At 45.0% G+C, this 10,876-nt stretch overlaps 1 long non-coding RNA gene across 1 annotated transcript in view; it reads right to left on the reverse strand.

Annotated features, from left to right (window-relative positions):
- Positions 1-5,182, reverse strand: part of LOC148683706 (uncharacterized) — a 30,080-nt gene extending 24,898 nt beyond the window's left edge. The window contains exon 1 of the long non-coding RNA XR_015946763.1: positions 5,129-5,182. This is a non-coding gene — a long non-coding RNA (uncharacterized LOC148683706). The remainder of the gene's footprint in view (positions 1-5,128) is intronic.
- Between the last annotated feature and the right edge of the window lie 5,694 nt (positions 5,183-10,876).

Raw genomic sequence — 10,876 nt, forward strand, 5'->3', positions numbered from 1 at the left:
GGGCACCAAAAATGGCCGACGACGAAACCGGAAGTCACATCTATGCACTTTCGGACATGCGTAGGTGCGACTTTTGAAGCCGGTGGCAGCCATTTTTGGTGCCCATAGAAGGGCAAATCAGAAAGAAAAAAATGGCCACCGGCAGGAGAAAATAACAGAGAAAAATGGGAGACGAAGTGATACGGGGGACCACCGGGAAAAGGTAAGTAAAAACGGGGGTTTCCAGGGGGAAACGGGGTACTTGGCAGCTATGATGTAGCTGAGTCACTGGTCAGGGTTTAAGGCAGCCATTCCTTCCATTAACCCATTTCATTAACCCAACTCCCTGGTTTTTGGTTCTCCACCCCAAACAGATACTTAATATTCTGCAGCTACTGAACACGCCCAGTACTGGACTGTTTGGTCAGGGATAGTTTGGTCCACCTTTATCTCCCCCCCCCAATCTTGCTTTTCCCATTTTTTGTAAAACCTTGGAGGTCCCACAAGTATGCGGACATCCCGCCCTTGTTCCTCAGTGGTCCTGGTTTGGCTCCAGACCTGTTGACACAGAATTACAGGCCTTGCTATAAGAAGGATTGATTGCTGAGGAAAAGGCAACTGAATCCTCTCAGGCTGCCTACTATATATATATAAAGCACATTGAAAGCACATTCCTCCCCACACCACAACAAGCAACCCCTGTGAACTGTTGTTTACCCCAGCACAGAACTACAGTTCCTAGCACCCGTAACAAACTAGAATTCCCAGGGTTCTGTGGGAGGGGTGAGTGCTTTAAAATATGGCACACAGGCAGTCTCAGCATGAATTCAGGCCCAAAGCCAGAATCTGGCACCGTGAGCATAATAAAAAATACTTGATCCTGTATAGTGCTGATATCTTCTAATAGCTGCTAGTCACTGAAAATCTGTGGGAAATTCAGGCAGGCAGCACAGGAGGTATTTTTGTCTAATATAAATGAAATATCTCTAGGAATTTCAAGGACACTTTCATAAATTCCTTCCCTGTCGTTTTTATTGCTTTTGCATAGGTTTCCTTCCTTCTCCGGGGTTTTTTCCTTTCAAAAATAGCCAGAATTACAGTAGCACCCTATAAAATAAGCAGCTGCCTCGACAGACCCAATAAAAGTGGGGAGGAAAGCACAGGGTGGGGTGGGGGGTTTATTCCACATTATACAAGAATAGAATCGCAACTGGGAGAAAATAAGATTTCGACAAAGAGCTATAAGCAATCAAGTTTTAAAGACTGGTGCAAAGTCTCGTTCTGTTTTTATTACAGGCACAAAAATTATCTTAAAGGAATACAAATTACTGCTCTCACTGAAATAATAAATAAATAAAGCTACACCGAGACAAAGCAACTGAGTGGGTGGAAATAGGCGACAAGGAGCTGGGAAGACACCATGCAATGCTGCAAATGAGCTCTTTTTGTGTGTGGCAGACATAGACCACTGTTCACACCAGACATTTAAATCAGTATTAAAGGTAAAGGTAAAGGGACCCCTGACCATTAGGTCCAGTTGTGACCAACTCTGGGGTTGCGCACTCATCTCGCATTATTGGCCGAGGGAGCCGGCGTACAGCTTCCAGGTCATGTGGCCAGCATGACAAAGCTGCTTCTGGCGAACCAGAGCAGCACATGGAAATGCCGTTTACCTTCCCGCTGTAGCGGTTCCTATTTATCTACTTGCATTTTTGACGTGCTTTCGAACTGCTAGGTTGGCAGGAGCTGGGGCCAAGCAACGGGAGCTCACCCCGCCACAGGGATTCGAACCGCCGACCTTCTGATCAGCAAGCCCTAGGCTCAGTGGTTTAACCCACAGCGCCACCTGGGTCAGTATTAATAATCAGTAATAATCAGTGATTATTAATCACTGATTAATAATCAGTAATAATCAATAATAATCAATAATAATCAGTATTATGCCACTTCAAATAGTCAGGGAGGGAATTATCGCCCCAAAGAATTGTGGGGTCTGTAGTTTGCTAAAGGAGTTGAGAGATGTTAGGAAGGCCCTTTTCCCCTCACAAGGGTACGATTCCCAAAATTTCCTCAAAAGAGGGACTGATCATTAAGCCACTCTGTAAATTGTAGCTCTGTGAGGGGACATAGCCTCCAGCATTTCTCCGATGAAAATAGGGACGTCCCATTCCATAATGATAATTTTACTATTTATACCCCGCACATCTTGCTGGGTTGTCCCAGCCACTCTGGGCAGCTTCCAACATATATAAAAACATTATAAAACATGAAACATTATAAAACTTCCCTCTACAGAATTGCCTTCAGGCGGTTTGGGGGTCGGATAATTCCATACCCTCCAACATTTCTCCAATGAAAATAGGGACGTCCTAAGGAAAAGTGGGACATTCTGGGATCAGGTCAGAAACCAGGACGGCTTCTGTAAATCAGGGACACCCCTGGAAAATAGGGACACTTGCGGGTCTGAGGGGAATATTCTCAGCTCCCTTAAGAAACTTACGTTTCCCAGGGTTCTTTGGGGGAAGCCATGACTGTTTAAAGTGGTATGATACTGCTTTAAATGTACAGTGCAGATGTCATACAGTGGAACCTCGGTTTATGAACACCTCGGTTTATGAATTTTCGGTTTACGAACGCCGCGGACCCATCTGGAACGGATTAATTCACTTTCCATTACTTTTAATGGGAAAGTTCGCTTCAGTTTATGAACGCTTCAGTTTATGAACAGACTTCCAGAACCAATTACACCCATGTTTCAGTTTATGAACGCTTCAGTTTAAGTACGTCGCAGACCCGTCTGGAACGGATTAATCCACTTTCCATTACTTTCAAAGGAAAAGTTTGCTTCAGTTTATGAACGGTTACTCCACGGACCGTCTGGAACGGATTAATCCACTTTCCATTACTTTCAATGGGAAAGTTCGCTTCAGTTTATGAATGCTTCAGTTTATGAACAGACTTCCGGAACCAATTGTGTTCATAAACCGAGGTACCACTGTATTTCCAGCCTACCTGGAAATTCCTCTGAGGAAAGCCAGGGGGGAGAGGCTTATTTCAGGGCCAGTTACACAGTATTGACATCTCAAGAAGGGCTGGCATCACACCACTGTTGGGCATCTGCTGAGGCCCACACTCCAGCAAGGACAACGCTATCCTTTCCTGGAATTCTCTGGCTCTGTTGGTTCTTCTCCTAATTTTCACTGCCTCAAGGCTGGCACAGGCAAAATAGCAGAAATTTGGCCACTGGCAGTTGGGTCTGTTAGGATTCATTCCCCGTCTGCAGTCATAGGGTTATTGTGTATCATATGACTGTATGTGTTTTCATTCCCACAGAGTGGAAGTGACGTAGACAGGCTGTTTACGTGGGACTGTTGTTCCTTTGTTCTTTCTCTTTACTGGCTGTGATGCCAGAGAGAGGGAGCCATGATGTAGAGCTCCCAGTTCGTTTATATGTAAATAAAGCAGTTTAGCCTTATTTACTGACTTGTGTGTTGTTCATCACGTTTGTGAGAGCAATCGCATATTTGGCCTGTGGGACCAGTCTAACAGCTGGCCCCCGGGACGGCCAAATTATTGACAGTGGTAGCAGAGGATGGTTGACGATCATCGGACTTCTGTAGTGATGGATTCCAGGACCAGTTCCAGGCCTCCACCTTGTATTGCTACCAGTGAGCACCTTGACGCTGCCGTGCCGCCACCATCAATGATCCTGGGCCCCCTGCTGGAAAAATCCTGCTGGGTCTCAGCTGATACTCAGCCACTACTGGAATTTCCCCAGAATCCCTGTGCCCTGGACATCGTACCAGATGAGCACTGCAAGTGATGCTAGAAGCAGAAACATGATCAGGGGCACCAGCAGTGGGTCCCATTGACAGTGGGTCCCGGTAGGACAGGTGTCGCCCCTGGTAGACCCTACCAGATCAAGCAGGACATGTCAGGGTCTGTTGGTGGCAGTGCAAGGTGTGTGTGTGTGTGTGTGTGTGTGTGTGTGTGTGTGTGTGTGTACTTTCCAGATATATACATTTCACTGATTTTACAATCATTTTGACATTTTAAAACTTGACTTCATTCCCCCTCTTTCTGCAGTTCCTTAAATTTATTTTTTAATATCTTATCTTCTGCATATCTAAATTCACTTAACTTACTCATCTCTCTCTCTCTCTCTCTCTCTCTCTCTCTCTCTCTCTCTCTCTCTCTCTCTCTTAGGTAGCTGCAGGTTATTACAATAATCCTGCCATTGTTTTTATCTGTTTGCAATTTATCTGTAAAAATTCAATAAACCATTTCCATTCTTTGCTATCTTGATTTCTTATTCTTCTAGTAAGTTTCGCCATTTCCGCATATTCCGTAAGTTTTTGAATCCATTCTTCCTTTGCTGGGACTTCTTCTTCTTTCCATTTTTGGGCAAGTAACATTCTTGCTGCTGTAGTCGCATACATGAATAAATTTCTATACAATGGCGGGCATTTGGCGCGCTGCGCGCCCGTGACTCCCAAGCCTCCCCCCAAGCTGTCAAAATGAAGGGGAAATGGGGAATGCCGCCGGCGAAGCAGCGCAGCTCCCTCGCCTTACCCCGACGGCTCAGGTAGACTTGGGAGTCACAGGAGGGCGGCGCACCAAATGTCACCCCCCTCACGAAGACACCCAGGGTGGTCTGCCCCCATCGCACTCCCCTTCCTCTGCCCCTGTCCCTAGGATGTCCATATGCCCTACACATTGTCCTATATTTGAAGGAGTCCTCTGTTTGAAGTCCAAGGCCTCTTTACAAACATAGGAAGCTGTCTTATACCGAGTCGGACTGTTGGTCTATGTGGCTAGTATTCTCTACACTGACTGGCAGTGACTCTCCAGTGTTTCACTCAGGGAGTCTTTCATGGGTATCATACCTGGATATGATGGGGGTGTGGGAATGTTTAGGAATGTGGATCAGGAGATATTGCTTAATATATCCTATCCCAGCTCGGGTTAACAAGCTCCAAACTTAGCAGAGTTTTCATTCCCCTTTAATGCACAGCAAAAAGCGGTTGCTCAGGCTTGCTGAAGCCTATAGAATAATACTGTATATATTTCCTCGATTTCCCCCTTTATCCCTCTTAAAAGAAAATACACGACACAGTGCTCATTAAAAGTATGAAAATAGTTTACTTACAGACTTCCTGAGATACAGCACAACTCAAGAGGCAGACTAACTCAGATAAAAGTACAGTGGAACCTTGGTTTATGAACACCTCGGTTTATGAATTTTCAGTTTAATAATAATAATAATAATAATAATAATAGTAATAATAATAATAATAATAATATATTATTTATACCCCGCCCATCTGGCCGGGTTCCCCCAGCAACTCGGGGCGGCTTCCAACAAAACAGAAATTCTAAAATACAGAAATCCATCAAACATTAAAATACAGAAATCCATCAAACATTAAAAGCTTCCCTAAACAGGGCTGCCTAAACAGTTTATGAACACTGCGGACCCATCTGGAACGGATTAATTCATTTTCCATTACTTTCAATGGGAAAGTTCGCTTCAGTTTATGAACGCTTCAGTTTATGAACAGACTTCCGGAACCAATTACATCCATGCTTCAGTTTATGAACGCTTCAGTTTAAGTACTCCGCGGACCCATCTGGAACGGATTAATCCACTTTCCATTATTTTCAATGGGAAAGTTTGCTTCAGTTTATGAACGCTTCAGTTTAAGTACCCCGCAGACCGTCTGGAACAGATTAATCCACTTTCCATTACTTTCAATGGGAAAGTTCGCTTCAGTTTATGAACAGACTTCCGGAACCAATTGTGTTCATAAACCGAGGTACCACTGTATTTACATGCTGAATCTGCTCCATAGGGGAAAACAGATCCATTGTTCTCTTGGCTGGAAGCCAAGAGATCTCTTCCTTAGATGTTGCTTGCTTGAAGTCCGCTGGCCATTGACTTTACCTGGCCAGGTAACGCCCACTTCAATTACAAGCAGAGGAAATCCCTCCCAGATCAGTGGCAGGAAGTTTTGCTGCTGACCTGGTCAGGTGTCCCTCCAGGTGGTCACTCTAGGAACTGTTGTGACTTGACTGCACCTAGCTTTACATCCCACAGGGGGGTTGGAGAGGGGACCTTCTGCATGCAAAGCAGATGCTCTACCTCTGAGCTACAATTCATCCTCTGAAAAGTGATAAAAGATAGTGAACCCTAAGAAAAGGACAGCAGGGACCTTCAGGTTGTCCAGTGTGGAAACGACCCAGAACAGAGGCAACCAAATGCAACAGTGATACAGATTGGATACTGTATCTTGCCCATTATACAATTCAAAGTGTTGGTGCTGACCTTTAAAGCCCTAAATGGCCTCGGTCCAGTATACCTGAAGGAGCGTCTCCACCCCCATCATTCTGCCCGGACACTGAGGTCCAGTACCGAGGGCCTTCTGGCGGTTCCCTCGTTGCGAGAAACCAAGTTGCAGGGAACTAGGCAGAGGGCCTTCTTGGTGGTGGCGCCTACCCTGTGGAACGCCCTCCCAACAGATGTCAAAAAGGAAAACAACTACCAGACTTTTAGAAGACATCTGAAGGCAGCCCTGTTCAGGGAGGCTTTTAATGTTTAATAGATTATTGTGTTTTATTTTTCTGTTGGAAGCCGCCCAGAGTGGCTGTGGAAACCCAGCCAGATGGGCGGGGTATAAATAATAAATTATTGTTATTATTATTATTATTATTATTATTAATATTTCCTGTTGTAGCCTTACTTTTCTTTTTTAAAAAAACATCCTCAGGAAATGGTGTTGGTGATGCTAGCACAAGGTGGTGGGTTTTGTTTTAATTAAAAAAAAATCTGGAGCACTCAATACTGAATTTATGGGATTGTTTCTGAGAAGAAAGCTCTGGTAGAAATTCATGAATGGCAATTATTTCCTCTGTTTTTGGAGTTAAAGACCACATTCTCTTTCCCTGTTATTAAGCCAATAATTAAGCATATTTGAAGTGCAAAGCACAGATCCCCTTTAAATGGGTTAATGACACAAGGACTCAGACAAATTTGCTGTGTTGATTTTATGTTAATAGGTATTTGACTATGAGCAGAACTATTAGCCAAAGATAAGTGGAACTAATGCTCAGGCATTAGGAGGCAGATATAATTGAAAGGAGTTCTTGCAGAATGCGAGAGACCTCTCCCACCCTTCAGCAAAGGCAACCAGCTACGGAAAGTCAAACAGCGTACGCCGAGCAAATAGAGGATGGCAGCAATGTGTTGTAGCAGAGAGAGGAATGGATTAAGGCATCATTAAAAGATGAATCCACCCTTCTGGGCGAGAGCTGGAGGATTGTGGACTGGCTGGGAAGGTTTTGATAGGTTGTTTCTTTAAAATAATAATTCCGTTTTTAATGGATGCTTTGGTTGAGGTGGGAGGGTGAGGCCAGTGGCGTGGGCTGATTGTACAGGGGGAAGGGATTCTTGTTTGGTGGGATGGAATGAATGACTGCAGCTACTGTTTAGTCATTCCTTAATGCTAGTCTGTGTGCCCAAGAGTTTGAACAGAAGGCAGAGTGTTCTTTCATGGGAAACGGCCAAGGCAGAGTCAAAGATGGGCTAGAGAGCATCACAGAAGTGTGTGGAAGTGGGTGAAGGGGGAGCCAGAGATGACTGTGCCAGATTTTCACTTTCAAACATTTTTCATGCGAACAGAACAGGGCTGTTGGAGGCATAAAATATTCACCAAACAATATGTCCACAATATTCATTTTGCTGTTTGCAGCGATTTTCACAAACTCTTGAATTTAGCATGCAACTGTCAGGTTTTGGTTTGGTAAAAGGTAAATAGATATTGGTATAGAAGAAAAAAGGAGAATTATCTGGATCTAGGATCCAGGTCTAGGGCAAGTACTCTTTGGTGAGAGAACCCCAGTAGAGATTCAAAATAAAAAAATATATGCAGCAAAGTAAAGAATGGAAATATAGGCTGCCAGACCTTTTAAATACCTCCTTCTAAGTTTCTTCCAAAGTTCCCTACTTTTCTTAGCACAGAAGGAGACCACACATTGGGTAAGCTAAAAATGATTTACTTACAAACTCTTCAAAGGCCAGATTCATGTGCTTTTCCATACAGCAGCAGAAACCTGGCTGCCCCCATGTAAAGTGTGTTGCAATGGCCCAATCTGGAAGTTACTAGTACCTGCTGATGGACGACAACTCCCATAACCCTTGACCATTGACCATGGTACCTTGGACTGATATAGTCCAACAGCATCTGGAGAAACTAAGGAGATGTGGACAAAGCAATTCTCACTGCGAGAAGTGAGGTTACAGGGAACCAGGCAGAGGGTCTTCTCAGTAGTGGCACCTGCCCTGTGGAACGCCCTCCCATCAGATGTCAAGGCAATAAGCAACTACAGTGGTACCTCGGTTTATGAACACAATTGGTTCCGGAAGTCTGTTCATAAACTGGAAGCGTTCATAAACTGAAGCGAACTTTCCCCTTGAAAGTAATGGAAAGTGGATTAATCTGTTCCAGACGGTCCGTGGGGAACTTAAACTGAAGCGTTCATAAACTGAAGCGAACTTTCCCATTGAAAGTAATGGAAAGTGGATTAATCTGTTCCAGATGGGTCCGCGGAGTACTTAAACTGAAGCGTTCATAAACTGAAGCATGGGTGTAATTGGTTCCGGAAGTCTGTTCATAAACTGAAGCGTTCATAAACTGAAGCGAACTTTCCCATTGAAAGTAATGTAAAATGAATTAATCCGTTCCAGATGGGTCCGCTGTGTTCATAAACCGAAAATTCATAAACCGAGGTGTTCATAAACCGAGGTTCCACTGTATTTTACTTTTAAAAGACATCTGAAGGCAGCCCTGTTTAGGGAAGTTTTTAATGTTTGATGTTTTTAATATTTGGTTGGGAGCCACCCAGAGTGGCTGGGGAAACCCAGCCAAATGGGCAGGGTAATAATAATAATAATAATAATAACAACAACAACAACAACAACAACAACAACAACAACAACAATATCAATAATAACAATAATAATAATAGAAGAAGGGAGTTCCACACCATTTGCCATTTCAGTTTTCCCTGAGCCCTAGTCCACAATGGAAGAAATCCCAGTCATGCTACTGATTTAAAATCAGATTGGCCAAAAGCCATATATATCTATATCTATATATATATAAATGTAAAAATCGTGAAACTGCATTTTCCACTTTTCTCTGTAACCGCTTGACCGATTGTCCTGAAATTTTGACACAACAATCCAGGCCACTCCCTGAGCATTGTTGGGGACAAAAATCCCTCAAATCACACACCTGGGCAGGTATAGACCTGGTTTTCCTCCAAGTCAAACAGCACCCTCAAGTGGCGTAATACCCTCCTCCACCCCCTCCCTTCCTGTGAAATCTAAGCCACACCCACAAACCAAATTACATCATCAACCAAGCAACTGAAACCACCAAGGCGGCCATTATCAGACCCCTAGGCCCCCACCAAATAATCAACATTGCCAAGTGGAGGTAGGGGCCTGCCTGGAGGGGATGCGGGGGGGGGGGCGAACAGGGAGCAGGGATACGTAATGGGTCAGAACAGGGTGGGGGGAGACACAGGGATGAAACCTGCCCTCTCCACAGTATCTCACTTCGACTCAGGGGGACTCTGAGGCTCAGGGGGATCTGAAGGGGGGCTATTACCCTCAATTTCACAGACTAACGCACAGCAACGCGTGTAGGGCCAGCTAGTACACACACACACACACACACACACACACACACACACACACATAGGCATGGGATGTGTGCCAGGCTTGGCCTGTAGATGAAGCATGACCTGATAGCCCTTTCTTTCCCATTTCTTATTTCACAACTTTAATAGTAGAAATTAGTAGTTGTTGAACAAGGCTCTCCCCTTTGCTTGTGGCTTCCATGATACTCTGTTGGACTCTTTCCCAAGTGGAAGCACCAAACCCTCCAACCTTTGGCGGGACGAAGGGTGAGGAATATCTGAACCTCCAATTCAAATACTAGGACAAGTCTGTTGATGAGGACAGACAATTGCCAGCACATAACTCCAGCTCTGCACTGGCCGTTCATACGCTCTTGGGTCAGGTTCAAGGCTCTTGCATTTATTGACAACGCCAGTCTCCCCACCCCCCAGAACAGAAGAAGTTGTGGAGAATCCATATGATGCTGTTTACAAATTGCTCCAGGAACTACTTTATCTGTAGCCATTTAAACACATCCAATAAGCAATTGCAAAATGCTCCAGAGGTTTTCAAGGCCCCTCTCTGTGCCTTTAATTAAAGCCCCCTTGCCCCTTCCTGTTTCGTGCCGCGGGGGGATTAATAATGAATCACAAATCTCTGGGAAGGAATTAAGACAGGGATTGCATTAAAGTTGAGGGTCGTTTCGGGTTACATTAGGAAGCGGAAGCTGCCGGTGGTGGCACGTCTCATTGGGAGTGGCGGGGTGGAAGGCAGGGAGGTCAACAGTAGGTGTCGCCAAAGCCAACAGCAGGCAGTACTAAGTTTGTCCCCATCTTCCTCCTTGCTGAGCTCTACAAGGGCAACAGTGAGCCTAAGGAGGAAGAAGCTGACAGACAGTGCCACCCCCTTGGTGGGTTTGTAAGTAGGAAAGCAGGCAGCTGGTTGGGGGGGGCACTGCCCCATTTGCCCTAATGGACCAGCTTCCACCGCAAGGTGCCTTAAGCTGTGTCATAATATTGACCCAGCCTACCTTCCCTGACCTTAGATCTTCAGGTGTCATTGGACTGAAGCTTCCATCGTCCAAGGCCATTGGTCACGCTGCCTGGGGTTGATGGAGGTCATAGTCCAACAATATAGGAAGCCAAGGTTGAGGACGGTTGTTCTACCCTGTCTGAAAGTGGTTGTCCAGGGTCTCATTCTCCTTACCTGCAGCTC

Source organism: Zootoca vivipara, chromosome 13, assembly GCF_965207765.1.
Source record: "Zootoca vivipara chromosome 13, rZooViv2.hap1.1, whole genome shotgun sequence".
NCBI lineage: Eukaryota > Metazoa > Chordata > Lepidosauria > Squamata > Lacertidae > Zootoca > Zootoca vivipara.